Consider the following 14,575-nt stretch of genomic DNA (forward strand, 5'->3'; position numbering starts at 1 on the left):
TTTTTATTGCTCTTGAGCTGATACATCTGTTTGCAGAAAAAGGAGAATTTCCTACAGGAGAATTTCCTATAGGCAGAAAGAGGGCAAGTAGAGAGAAGAGTTTGCTGCTTCTTCATTGCCTTAAGCTTGAAACAATTTTTATGTCAAAGAGGAATATTTAAGGGTGACGTATTCTAGTCTCCTCCATTTGCTATCCAAAAAAGCCTAAGGAAGGAAAAAATTGAATAGGAAGCATTATGACATGGTAGCCCACTAGTTTGAACTCCAAACGAGAGGGAAAAGAGCAAAGAGAGAAGCTATGTAACTGCATTATAAACTCCATGAAAAGATTATTGAAGTATAATTTTTCAAAAAGTTAAAAAAAATGGCTGTCATACAAATATATAATGAACACATACCAAAGATTTTGTTCAACTAAGTAATTAGTAGGGACCCAGAAAATTGGTAACGTTGGCTCCAATTTAATAAAGAAATGTTAGAGTAAAATTGCTAGGTTAGATACAAAACTGGTTAATGTTCTTCAAGGCAATTAACTGTAACCTTTGTGTTTGTCTTTTATACTGGACAGAAATTATTTGCATCTTTATGGGTGGGGAAAACATGTAACTTCACTAAGACTGGGACCTTTAATCAGAACAGTGATTTGAACAAAGTGTATTCCCCCTAGAATATTAAATCATCCTTGGGTGATCCTGATAAACAATGCCCTCCCATGACATTAGAAGGAACTGCCACCCTTGTTTTTGTTTTATTTACAAGTTTTAAAGAATTTTTTTTTAAGTAGGCTTCATGCCCAACATGGGGCCTGAACTTATAACCCTGAGATTGAGAATTGCATGCTTTACTGACTGAGTCAGCCAGGCGCCACAAGAATGTTTCTTAACAGGAAGGATTTCACTTTATTTTCTTCACTGCTGCATTACTACTGGCACCTAGAACAGTACTTGCAACTAGTAGGCTCTTAAGGAATAGTTACTGAATGAATGAATGGTTATATTTTAAGAAAGATTTTGTTAATTGGTGTTTATAACTGGAATGCATTTCTCTTCAAAGTGATGTTAGAAATTATGGTAGGTAGTTCTTTGGTCAGACATATCTTTCCAACCTGCAGTGTAACCAAGAAAGCCTGGCAAACAAGGGCAGGAATGTTTTTTATGAGAAATGCATCCATCTATTTAAAACACAGAACCAGGGCCACATCTTCTCTCCATCTCCACACTTACATCCCTTTGATTCCATTTACTGGTCCCCACCTCAGGACTTGTTCTCTCTCAAGGTCTCTATTGCTGGGCAGTGGTATCAGGAATTCCCAGCAGTAGTACTGGGTGCTTTGAGTACAGCCTGGAGCAGGCTGTAGTTAAAGAAAAGAAGAAGCAGGGACTTGATGGTCTTAGGTTGGAGATGAGGTGCTCTGGGCTCTGAAACTCTGGTGGTATAACCCCCAGGATTGCTCTCAGTCTGAGGTTTTACCACTTTACTTTTCTTCTATAAATTCCAAAATGGACTTGCCTACTTTTCTTTTATTACCACCATCTTGTGTTCTGACTAGAGTCTCTCTCCTCTATAAGCCACTCGAGGACAGAATGAAGTCTTACAGTTTTGCCTGTCCCTGACACATACAGGACACATACAGTCCTATGGAAGACTTTTAAAAAGGTGCATGTGCAGATTGAGTGTAAGCATTCTGTGGATTTGCTGCAGTGACTGGAGTAGCCAGATATTTTCTACCCAGGATATCTCATCTGAAGGACATCCTATTGATTTGCATTAAGTTCACCTGCCTGTAACAAAAAACCTGAAATGATAGTGGCTTATTTAGGAGAGAAGTTCATTTCTCTTGTGCATCAAAGAAGTCTGGAGGTAGGCAGTGCTTGTGTTGAGGCTCCACAGTCATCAGAGAGCCAGGCTCTTTCTATTTTTTCTGCCCCACCATCCCAGCACATGAATACCAACCTTAAAATCACCTAGGTGTCCAAGTCGTAGAGAATACCCAATCACAGATTTTCCTGGGCTTACCCAAAGCGTGGAAGGTAGTAAGTAAACAGCAGTGGGGCTAGGGGCATCCTACTGTAGATAGGAATCTTACCTTCCTTTTTCTTTAAACCCTCTGAGACTGACTATTGAAGACCAATCTGAGCCACCAGGCAAGCGAAAGGTCAAGTGAATATTGGATGTGAGCTGGAGAAGGAAGGAGGAAGAAAGAAAGCAAAATTCTAAGAAGCAGCAGAAATAACCCCAAACATCAGAGACACTGTTTTTGGAGGCTATCTGGGTGTAAGAGCTGTATATAAATTTGCCATTTGCCTCTTTAGTACTGTATCAGTCAGAATCTCAACAGAAAACTGGGTTTCACTCAAGTTAGATCATCTGAGGAAAGAATTTTTTTTTTTTTTTTTTTTTTTTTTTTTTCAAAAAACACAAAGTTGTAGGGTGTAGCATAACCACAAGACTATGACTTAACCTGGGGTCAGTAGCAGCAGGGCAGTTAACACCCCTAGGCCTGAAGGGATGAGAGGAGGGAGTGATTATTGAAAGGAATGCAAGGGCCACCAAATGAACTCTCACATTTGGGCAAGAGACAGAGTCTGAGGAAAGGAACAAAGATAGTTAATGTTCCTGTTCTCTTCCTTCCTATGAAGCCAGAGGACCACAACCTTTGGTGTGGTTCATACAGGTGAGCCTCCTGGGACAGGGAATGGTGAAGAGTAGATGTGGAGGGACAAACAGAAGATATAAAAGCAAGAATATTGAAATTAAACTGCAAATAGAGGAGTAGAATAAAATCCCTTTCAGTGGCCCCCTTTTTTGTTGTTGTTGTTGGCTCCACTCTGAGAGTGAAGCCCAATGCGGGGCTTGAACTAATGACCCTGAGAGCAGGACCTGAGCTGAGATCAAGAGCTGGATGTTTAACCAACTGAGCCACCACGTCACCCCCATTGGCACTCTTTTTACATTCATTCTGTCATTATCTGTGGTAGCCAGCCTCCAAAGTAGCCTCCAATAGTTCTTGCTATTGATAGCTCTTGATATTCCGGCTGCAGAAATGATGGAGGGTGACTTCTAAAGCTGGTTCACATCGAGGCTTCTGCCTTCTGCCTTGGATTACTTATTCTGGAGGATACTAGCTCTCAGGTCATGAGGATTCTTACACAGTACATGTGTTGTGGAGCTTAAGCCTCCTATAGCAACCACTTACCAGCCATGAGAGACAAGCTTCTCAGAAGAGGACCTCTCGCCCCAGTCAAGCCATCATATGACGGCAACTCTGGCCGACATCTTGACTGCAACCTCATGAGAGACCCCAAACAGAACTGCCCAGCAAAGCTGCTCCCAAATTCCTGACTCTCAGAATTATGTGCACCAATAAATGTTTACTGTTCTTCACAACAAAGTTTTGGAGTAATTTTCTGTGTAGCAATAGGTAACTAATTGTGATTGTTAATTTAGATGTCAATTTGATTGGGCCATGGGATACTCAGATAGCTGGTGAAACATTACTTCTGGGTGTTTGTGTGAGAGTGTTTCTTGAAGAGATTAGCTTTTGAATTGGTGACTCTTGCCAGTGTGGGTGGGTATCATCCAATCTGTTGAGGCCTGAATAGAACCAAAAGGCCGAGGAAGGCTTTGCTACTTGAGCTGAGACAACAATCCTCTCCTGCCCTCAGCACTCCTGGTTCTCAGGCTCTCAGACCTGGGCTGGAATCTACACCATTGCGTCTTGCTGCTCTCAGGCCTTCGAACTATATCCCTGGCTTTCCAAAATGTCTAGCTTGAAGAAGGCAGATTTGTGGGACTTCTCAGACTCCAATTACATGAGCCAATGCCTCATAATAAATCTCTTTATACATATATAAAGGGTTTCTCTAGAGAACTCTGACCAAGACAGTAATATATCGGCACAGTTAACCCTCACTAACTTCTATGCATTATTCATTATATCTTCATTGAAATCTTACAGATAAAAGCTATTTATGTTCTGTCCCCAAATCACTAGGACACGTGCCATTACTGTAAGCTTTCCTAAAGCATATATGTACATTATACATTATCTAAAAATCTGAATATTTTCCTGACCCATTAAAGGCCTAGATGAGCAATGGCTTTGGGAGCTATTTGCAACCAATTCACTAAGAGCTTCAACTGTGCATCATAAAGAGAAGATTCAGGACTGAGCAGTCATACACATGAAGACCACTGAGTATACTCACACAGCAAAACTGAGCCAATTTTCTGTACTTACGTCCATAATTTTGTTGTATGAAATTGTTTGTTTATGGTTTTCACTCTGAACGCTATCTTTCTTTAGCAACCACTTGAGTTTTAGCTTATTAGACAGCTAAGCTCAATGTCATTTGCTAGATATCATTTACCAGAAAGTGATTGGGTGAAATGCATTTCTTCTCCTGAGCTAGAGTTACTAGTTTGCTCACCTTTCAGGATACTGTCAAAGTAGTTCTTGGCTCAGATTAAAAAAAAACAAAAAAGTTCAATACCCAGACTGAGGTTTCCATTAGAAAGTTATATTGAATATTTTTGAAGCTACATCCTTTTCCCACTAGTTTTTATCATTTCCTTAGCATAAATTTTCTCAAAAATAAATGCTATGTTAAGATTTAACCACACCAGGGGTGTCTGGGTGGTTCAGTCGGTTAAGGGTCCGATTTCAGCTCAGGTCATGATCCTGTGGTTTGTGAGTCCAAGCCCTGCATCAGGCTCTGTTCTGTCAGCACAGATCCCCTGTTCCCCTCTCAATCAGATAAACATTTTTTTAAAAATCTTAAAAAAAGATTTAAGCACACCTTTTTTCTTTTTTCTAAACTTTTTCCTTTTGGAAAAGTTTTTTAAAACATAGAAGGAAAGAAAATAGTAAAATGAATTTCAATGTACCCGTCATCCAGCCTGAACTGTTTTCAGACATTTCTTCTTTTTTTTAAGTAATCTCTATACCCCACATGGGGCTCAAACTTACCACCCTGAGATCCAGAGTCCTATGCTCCACAAACTGGGCCAGCCAAGCACCCCTCTCACAACACTTCTGACACCAAATGAGTGCCTTACAATTTAACTCAATTTTGACACTAACCACTTGGAGTTAGCACAGACCTCACAGTCTCACAAGGCTGCCCCATCCCCTAACGAGACTATTTTGAAGTAATCCAAGTAATCAGAAAATTTCATTCATAATATTTTTATATTTATCTCTAAAAGATAAGGACCGCTTAATGTAACAATATTATTATCACAGATTTTAAAAATTCAAAATAATCAAAAAGACTTGTTCATTTTGACTGTTGCAACATATTGCTAAATTGCTCTCCTACAAGGGTGTAATAATTAACCCTCCCACCCCCTGTTTACAGTCCTGATATTATCAATCTTTTTCATCTTCACCAATTTGTGTCTCTTGTGTCTTGTTCTAATTCCCATTTCTTTGATTATTAATGAGGTTGAGCAATTCTCATTTCATACTGGCCATATATGTTTCATCTTCTATAATTTGCCTCTTCATTCCTCTGTTGATTTTTCTATGCATCAGTCTTATTTTCATGTTGATGGGTAAGTTAAAATAGCAAGAGTTTTAACAAATATTGCATCATCTGTATGGTATACAATGGGAAAAAACTGAAAATGAATTTTATTTTCAAACAGTTGTTTAAAGTATTCATGGAAAATCCATAACATGGTACTCCATGCAGCTATGAAAAAGTATATACTTATTACTACCCAAAGAAATCTGCAGATTCAGTGCAAACCTTATCAAAATACCAACATAATTTTTTACAAAACTAGAACAAAGAATACTAAAATATGCATGGAACCACAAAAGATCCAGAATAGCCAACACAATCTTGAGAAAGAAAAACAAAGCTGGAGGTATCATAATTCTAGATTGCAACATATACTACAAAGTATTACTACAAAATAAAATACAAAGTAGTAATCAAAGCAGTATCAAAGCAAATTAAACACATAGATCAATGGAACAGAATAAAGAGCCCAGATATAAACCCATGCTTATATGTCAATTAATCTATGGAAAAGGAGGCAAGAATATAGAATGGGGGAGAAGATAGTCATTTCAATAAATGGTGCTGGGAAAACTGAATAGCTACATGCAGAAGAATTAAACTGGACTATTTTCTAACACCATACACAAAAATAAACTCAAAGTGGATTAAATCCTGAATGTGAGACCTGAAACCATAAAAATCCTAGAAGAGAACACAGGTAGTAATTTCTTTGACATCAGTTATAACATTTTTCTAGATGTCTCGTAAGTAAGTCAAGGGAAACAAAAGCAAAAATAAACTATTGGGATTACATCAAAATAAAAAACTTTTGCACAGCGAAGGAAACTCTCAAAAAGCAAAAAGACAACCTACTAAATGGGAGAAGATATTTGTAAATGATATATCTGATAAGGAGTTATACCCCAAATATATAAAAACTGCAGCAATGTGGATGGAACTAGAAGATATTATGCTAAGTGAAATAAGTCAGTCAGAGAAAAACAGATATCATATGTTTTCACTTATGTGGATCTTGAGAAATTTAACAGAAGACCAGGGGAAGGGAAGGGGGAAAAATAGTTACAAACAAAGAAAGAGGGAGGCAAACCATAAGAGACTCTGAAATACAGAGAACAAACTGGGTGGGGGATGGGTAGAAGACAAAATGAGTGATAGGCATTGAGGAGGGCACTTATTGGGATGAGTACTGGGTGCTGTATAAGCGATGAACCATGGGAATCTACCCCAAAAACCAATAGCACACTTTACACACTGTATGTTAGCCAATTTCACAATAAATTATATGTATATATATATATATATATATATATATATATATATATATAGTTACACAACTCAACACCAAAAAACCCAAACCAGTTAAAAATGAGCAGAGGACTTGAATAGACATTTTTGTAAACGATCCAGTAATTCTACAATTCTACTACTGGGCATGTACCCAAAGAAAACAAATAGATATATGCACCCCCATGTTTATTGCAGAACTATTTACAATAGCCAAGATATGGAAACAACCAAAGTATCCATCAATAGACAAATGTGTAAGGAAGATAATGGTGTGTGTGTGTGTGTGTGTGTGTGTGTGTGTATGATATATATATATATATATATATATATATATATACATACATATATATAATGGAATGTGACATAGCTATAAAAAAGAATGAGATTGTGTCATTTGAGACAACATGGATGAACCTAGAGGGTATTATACTATGTGAAATAAGTCAGAAAAGAAAAATACCATATGACTTCACTTGTGTGGAATTTTAAAAAAACAAATGAATAAACAAAAACAGAAAGCAGAACCAGACCTATAAATACAGAGAAGAAGCTGATGGTTGCCATAGGGGAGGGGGTGGGGAGATGGGCAGAATGGGTGAAGGGCAGTTGGAGGTACAGGCTTCCATTTATGGAATGAGTAAGTCATGGTAATCAAAGGCACAACATAAGGAATATAGTCAATGATGTTGTAATAGTGCTGTGAGCATAGCATAATGTATAAACTTGAAAAGTCACTCTGTTGTATGCCTGAAATGAATGTAACATTGTGTGTCAAATATACTAAAAAAAAGAAGTATGTATTTGTATAGAGCCTGATGCGGGGCTCAAACTCACAAGCCGTGAGATCATGACCTGAGCTGAAGTCAGACACTTAACTGAGTGAGCCACCCAGGCGCCCCACAAACATGCCACTTTAATGGGAGATGTTGGTAGTGGGGAAGACTCGTTCATGTGTGAGGTGTGAGGTGGGCATGATATACGCTAGAACTCTTTGTATATTACATGCAATTTTGTTGTGAACCTAAAAGTACTCTCAAAAGTAATGTCTATTTTTTTTTTTTAATTTTTATTTATTTTTGAGATAGAGAAAGAGCATGAACGGGGGAGGGTCAGGGAGAGGGAGACACAGAATCTGAAACAGGCTCCAGGCTCTGAGCTGTCAGCACAGAGCCCAACGCGGGGCTCGAACTCACGGACTGTGAGATCATGACCTGAGCCGAAGTTGGATGCTTAACCGACTGAGCCACCCAGGCGCCCCTAATGACTATTTTTTAAAGGATATACTGACATGGGTAGCTATTGTTTATTAATTTAAAATTATTTATTACAGGCACCTGGCTGGCACAATCAGAAGAGCATGCAACTCTCGATGGCGTCATGAGTTCAAGCCCCATGTTGTGTGTGCAGAGTACTAAAAAAGAATCAATAAAATAAAATGGATTTTTTAAATTATTTATTAAATGTTCATATTAAGATAATTTCTCTCATTGAGTGTACTATTTAAATATGAAAACAATATGTTGGTAATACAATCTAACATAGTACAATCCTAGAGTCAATAACAATGATTATATTGTGAAACTTTTTAACATGTATTTCAGAGGCACCTGGGTGACTCAGTGGATTAAGGATCTGACTTTGGCTCAGGTCATGATTTTACCTTTTTTGAGCCCCACATCAGGCTGTCCCTTGCAGAGTCTGCTTGGGATTCTGTCTTTCCCTCTCTCTGCCCCTTCTCCACTTGCTCTCTCTTTCTCTCTCTCAAAGTCAATAAATAAACTTTAAAAAAAATGTATTTTAATTCTTAAAAAACATTTTATTTATTTGAGAGAGAGAGAGAGAGAGAGCACACATGAGTGGGGAAGGAGCAGAGAGAGGGAGAGACAGAATCTGAAGCAGGCCCCAGGCTCCAAGCTGTCAGCACAGAGCTCTATGACATGGGGCTCAAACTCACAAATTGTGGGATCATGACCTGAGCTGAAGTCAGACGCTTAACTGACTGAGCCAGCCAGGTGCCCCGAAAAAAAAACATGTATTTTATTCATCATATTGTTGAATCAACTTTTATTTATTTATTTTTAAAAAATCTTTTTTTAATGTTTATTTATTTTTGAGAGAGAGAGACAGCGTGAACAGGGAAGGGGCAGAGAAAGAGGGCGACACAGAATCCGAATCAGGCTCCAGGCTCTGAGCTGTCAGCACAGAACCCAATGCGGGGCTCAAAATCACAGACTGCGAGGTCATGATCCCAGCCCAAGTCAGATGCTCAACCGACTGAGCCACCCAGGCGCCCCTAACTTTCATTTTTTTTAAAAGATAGATTATTTTTGGAGCAGATTTCTGTGTACCACAAAATTGAGTATGAAGTAGAGATTTCCTGCCCCGACACATGCCCAACACCTATTATTTATCTATATTGACAATGAAAGCTATGCATAATATATTTTGGGTAAAAAGAAAATTAACAGAAGAATATACATAATAACTAGGATACGATTTGAGCTGTAACATGGATGTTTGTAGTTGCATAGAAAATACTTAGAAAAGATCGCTGACTTGTTTTATTATTTCCCTAATTCATGTGGGAAAACAGCTCTGAGAAGTTAAATGACTTAGTCAAGAACAATCAGCTATAAACGATGAATAGCCAGGAGATGAAACCAAATTTGTCTGGCATGAAACCTGGCTTAGTCCACTTTAACATTAGGCAGACAAGGTCTGTGAGGGAATGCTAGGAGCCACTGGCAGAAAGATGCAAAAACTGGGGGTGTGGGGTGAGCGAGGTGAATGTTCCTTAAAACATTCGTTTTAAGGAAACTGAGCTATGGTACATTGCTGCACTTGTGGAATCGATGGTTCAACCTCAGTTCAGAGCAAAACCAAACATTTTCAATTTCAGAGAACCAAAGTATGAATCCTGTCTTGGAGAAATCTCCCCTGACTACTGATCCGTAAAATAGTAAAGGAACTAGATCATCTCAGGATGTGGCCATAATGTTGCAACCTCTGTTATCCTATGGAAAGAGTGTTTGGGCCTATGTAGCTTTAGGTCATCTGATAAAATCTCCTATACAAGGCAGGAATCTCTCCTACAGTCTTACTCTGGATATATATATATATATTTTTAATATATGAAATTTATTGTCAAATTGGTTTCCATACAACACCCAGTGCTCATCCCAAAGGGTGCGCTCCTCAATACCCATCACCCACCCTCGCCTCCCTCCCACCCCCCATCAACCCTCAGTTTGTTCTCAGTTTTTTTTTTTTTTTCATGTTTATTCATTTTTTGGGATAGAGAGAGACAGAGCATGAACGGGGGAGGGGCAGAGAGAGAGGGAGACACAGAATTGGAAACAGGCTCCAGGCTCTGAGCCATTAGCCCAGAGCCTGACGCGGGGCTCGAACTTACGGACCGCGAGATCGTGACCTGGCTGAAGTCGGACGCTTAACCGACTGCGCCACCCAGGCGCCCCTGTTCTCAGTTTTTAACAGTCTCTTATGTTTTGGCTCTCTCCCACTCTAACCTCTTTTTTTTTTTTTTTTTCCTTCCCTTCCCCCATGGGTTTCTGTTAAGTTTCTTGAAATAAGCCATACAGAGAAAGACAGATACCATATGGTTTCACTCTTATGTGGATCCTAAGAAACTTAACTCTGGATATTTTTAAATCATTTCTAGCTCAATAAATTGTGACCTTTTAGAACTTCTAGGAGGAAGAGACTGCAGGCACAGAACTAATTGCTACTTTTATTTGAGTGGGCTATCTTTTTAAATGTACTATTGCAAAATATATTGTTTTCTGTGTGCACTTTTTTGTTTATTTATTTATTTTGAGAGAGAGAGAGCACGCAAGTGTGGGAGTGTGGGAGGGCAGAGAGAGAGGGTGCAAGGCAGTGGGGAGAGGGAGAGAGAGAGGGAGAGAGAGAGATGGAGGGATAGAGAGAATCCCAAGTAGGTTCTGCCCTGTCAGCACAGAGGCACAATCTCACCAACTGTGAGATCATGACCTAAGCCGAAATCAAGAGTCAGTCACTTAACTGACTGAGCCACCCAGGTGCCCCGTGTACAAAGTTTTTAATTTATGGAAACAGTATCACATCATATATCTCCTTCTGGTGTTTATATTTTTCCACTCAGCTCTGTGTATTTAAGAATTGTCAAGGAAGCTGTGCCTACATCTAACCTGATGCTACTCACAGAGGCTTTAGACTCCAGTGTGTGGATCACATTTTACCTGTCTACTCTCACAGGGATGAGCACCTGTGAGATGCACCTAAGATGTAGACTTAATTCCCTTCCATCTTTGGCTATGATAGAGGAAACAGCGTTGTCCATGATCCCATACAGATGAATGTGAAAATTTCTTTGGGATATTTACTAGGAGCAGAATTGCTATGTCACAGAATACATTTTCATTAGACTAAATTATGCCAGATCTCTCCCCAGAATGGCTGCACCAGGTAGATGCCCACCAACAGTGGAGAACAGTATGTTCCCTTTCCCCCACCTCTCCAATCCTTGGCAAGATCCAAATTTCTGATTTTTTGTGAGTCTGAGAGGTGTAAACTGATACCTTTGTGAATGTTTTAGCTTGCATCTCTCTGATTACTACTGATTCATGTTTATATAACTGACTAGCCCATAGTGAAATTGATATGCTGAGAAGGGTCAGGTTGACCTTGTTTCAGGTTCCTCTTGCACACCTTGTTCTGTTCCCTGGGTTAGGCCAATATCTTTTTTGTTTGTTTATTTGCTAAGAGAGAGAGAGAGAGAGAGAGAGAGAGAGAATCCCATGCAGGCTCCGTGCTGTCAGTGCAGAGCCTGACTTGGGTCTCAATCCCATGACCCTGGGATTGTAACCTAAGCTGAAATCAAGAGTCAACCAACTGATCTCAACCAACTGAGCCACCCAGGCACCCCGAATATAATTTTTTAAGCAACTTCATGGAAATATAATTTACATACCATATAATTCACCCATATAAAGTCCACAAGTCAATGGTTTTTAGCATATTCACATGGTTGTACAACCATCACCACAATCAATTGTAGAACATTTTTATCACCTCAGAAAGAAACACTGCACCCACTTGCATTTATTCCCCTTTACCCCCCAAATTCCCCCACAGCCCTAGGAAACCATGAATCTACCTTCTGTCTATGAAGATTTGCCTATTCTGGATATTTTATATAAAAAGAATCACACAATATGTGGTCTTTTGAGACTGGATTCTTTACTAAGAATTGTTTTTGAGGTTCATCCATGTAGTAGCCCTTCAGGACTTCATTCCTTTTTTTTTTTTTTTTTTTTGCTGAATAATACTTCATATGGCTGTACCACATTTTCTTTACCTATTCACCAGTTGACGGATTTGGGGTTGTTCCCACTTTTTGACTGTTATAAAGAATGCTACTATGTACATTCATGTACATGCCTTTGTATGGATCTATTTTAATTTCCCTTGGGTATATACCTAAGAACTGCTAAGGAGGGTAACTCTATGTTTAATATTTTGAGCAACTGTCAAACTGTTTTCCACAGTGGCTGCACAATTTTATATTCTTGCCAGCAATGTACTAAGGTTCCAATTTCTCCACATTCTTGTCTACACTTGTCATTGTCCATTTTGTTTGTTATAGTCATCCTCATGGGTGTGAAGTGTTATCTTACGGTGGTTTTGATTTGAGTTTTCCTCATGACTAATGCTGTTGGGCATCTTTTCATGATAGATTTTCATGGGTGGTTTGTATATTTTCTTTGGGGGAATGCCTATAATGTTTATAATGTTTGATAACAAGAATTATTTAAACATTATTAATAATTAGTAAATAATAGTAATTTTAATAATAATTGAATTACAAGAATTCTTTATATACATTGACTACAAGTCTCTTATGAGATATGTGATTTAAGATATTTTGGGGGGGCTAATTTCCTATTAGCTTAGTCTCAATGTTACAAATGTAATAGCTGCTATCACTAGTCACACATTTCTGAGGTAATCTGTGAGTCTTTTCTCACAACACTCTGACACCAAATGTGTGGGGTTTTTTCCCCCATACCAACTAATTCTCCAACTCTCTGGACACCAAGTAGGTGTCCTACCAGTCAGTTCAATTCTGACACAAGCCACCCAGAGTTAGCACAGACCCCACAGGTTAAGGACTCAGTCCAACAAGTCTGCCCCTACTTTAGCTTGTCACCTGTACTTCTGACTAATCAGCTATAGATGGGAGGTTCCAGTGACCCGTTCCTCAAGCTCAGTTAATTTTCTAGGGCAGCTCACAGAACTCAGAGAAACATTTTACTTACTAGATCACTGGTTTATTATAATAGGATATAACTCAGGAACAGCCAGATGGAAGAGAGATCCACCGGGCAAAGTATGAAGAAAGAGCATAGGGCTTCCAATCCCTAATGGAGTATATCACTCTTCTTGAATCTCCATGTGTTCAAAACCTGGAAACTCTCCAAACTCCAACATTTTGGGTTTTTATGGAGTCTTCATTATCTAGGCATGATTGACTAGATAATTGGCTATTGGTGATTACTTCAATCCCCAGCCTCTCTCCCCCTCTTGGAGGTTGGGAGTTTCAATGAAAGTTCCAATCCTCATATCAAGTCTTGGCCTGACGCTATCTATCTAGGGGCCCACCAAGAGTCATTTCACTAGACAAAGGAAGTGACTCTTACCACTCAGGAAGCTCCAAGGGATTTAGGAACTCTGTGTCAGGAGCTGGGGGCAAAGACCAAATATATAATTCTTATTGTATCAGACACAGATTGGATGGAAGAGGGGTGGAAGGAAGAAAACAGATTCCAGGTTGATTATCAATTCAGTTTACTTCCCACACCTGTAACTACTATCTCTGTGCAAGCTGTTCTAAGTGTATAGAGAAACTTTAAGCAGCTAGAGTCACAACATAAATGAATGGAATGGAGACTGCCAAAATTGTGAAATACTAGAAGCAGAAACTATTCATTTCAGTGTCTTCAGGCTCCACTGTAGCAAGTGTCCGGCACAGGAGTTGCTCCACAAACATTTGCTCAATATAACTGAACTGAGGTAAGTTCATATCTAAAAGATACGGCAGAAGACAGAAAGTGACACAAAAGTCCAGACGTCTCCTGCTACAGCTGTCAGCATTAGTCCTTCAGTTTCTACTGGGGCAGAAGATGGAACAAGTGAAGATAAATGTGAAGGAAATGAAGGGAGTTGAGAAAAAAGGCTTTAAGAAAAGATCAAGGAGACCAGTGGTAAGATAAAGAAACCCTGGAGGGGAAAGCCTGTGGTTACCTGCCCTAGGAATTTGGAATTTTTAAAAGCATTCCCCTAGAGCTAATCAGGTTGAGCTCTTTCTGCACCAACACTTAAAAGGCTTCAGTAGATCTGAGATTTTTACATCAGCCCCACTGTTCTGTGCCACACGATGTGTGAAGTAGAGTCAAGAGAGTCAAGAATAGCGAACACGAGGGGTGTAACAGGCCAGAAGAGCTGCTGAGGAAAGCAACAGAAACCATGCGGCAAAGTGAGAACCGAAGTATTTAGGTAATTTTCACTTCTATTTTCTTTTCTGCTTCCAGAGAGGTGGACCCACATTTTCTTTTTTTTATTTTTTTTATGTTTTACTTTATTTTTAAGAGGTGGGGGAGGGGCAGAGACAGAGGGAGACAGTATCTGAAGCAAGCTCCAGGCTCTGAGCTGTCAGCCCAGAGCCCGATGCAGGGCTCTAACTCACGAACACTGAGATCATG

The 14,575-nt window shown here is 39.3% G+C and overlaps 1 protein-coding gene across 3 annotated transcripts in view; it reads right to left on the reverse strand.

Moving 5' to 3' along the window:
• Nucleotides 1-14,575, reverse strand: part of LOC112858060 (putative E3 ubiquitin-protein ligase HERC6) — a 114,093-nt gene that overhangs the window by 97,898 nt on the left and 1,620 nt on the right. The gene's annotated exons all lie outside the window — the stretch shown is intronic.

This window comes from Puma concolor, chromosome B1 (assembly GCF_028749965.1).
Source record: "Puma concolor isolate L17-30 chromosome B1, mPumCon1.1.hap2, whole genome shotgun sequence".
NCBI classification, from domain to species: domain Eukaryota; kingdom Metazoa; phylum Chordata; class Mammalia; order Carnivora; family Felidae; genus Puma; species Puma concolor.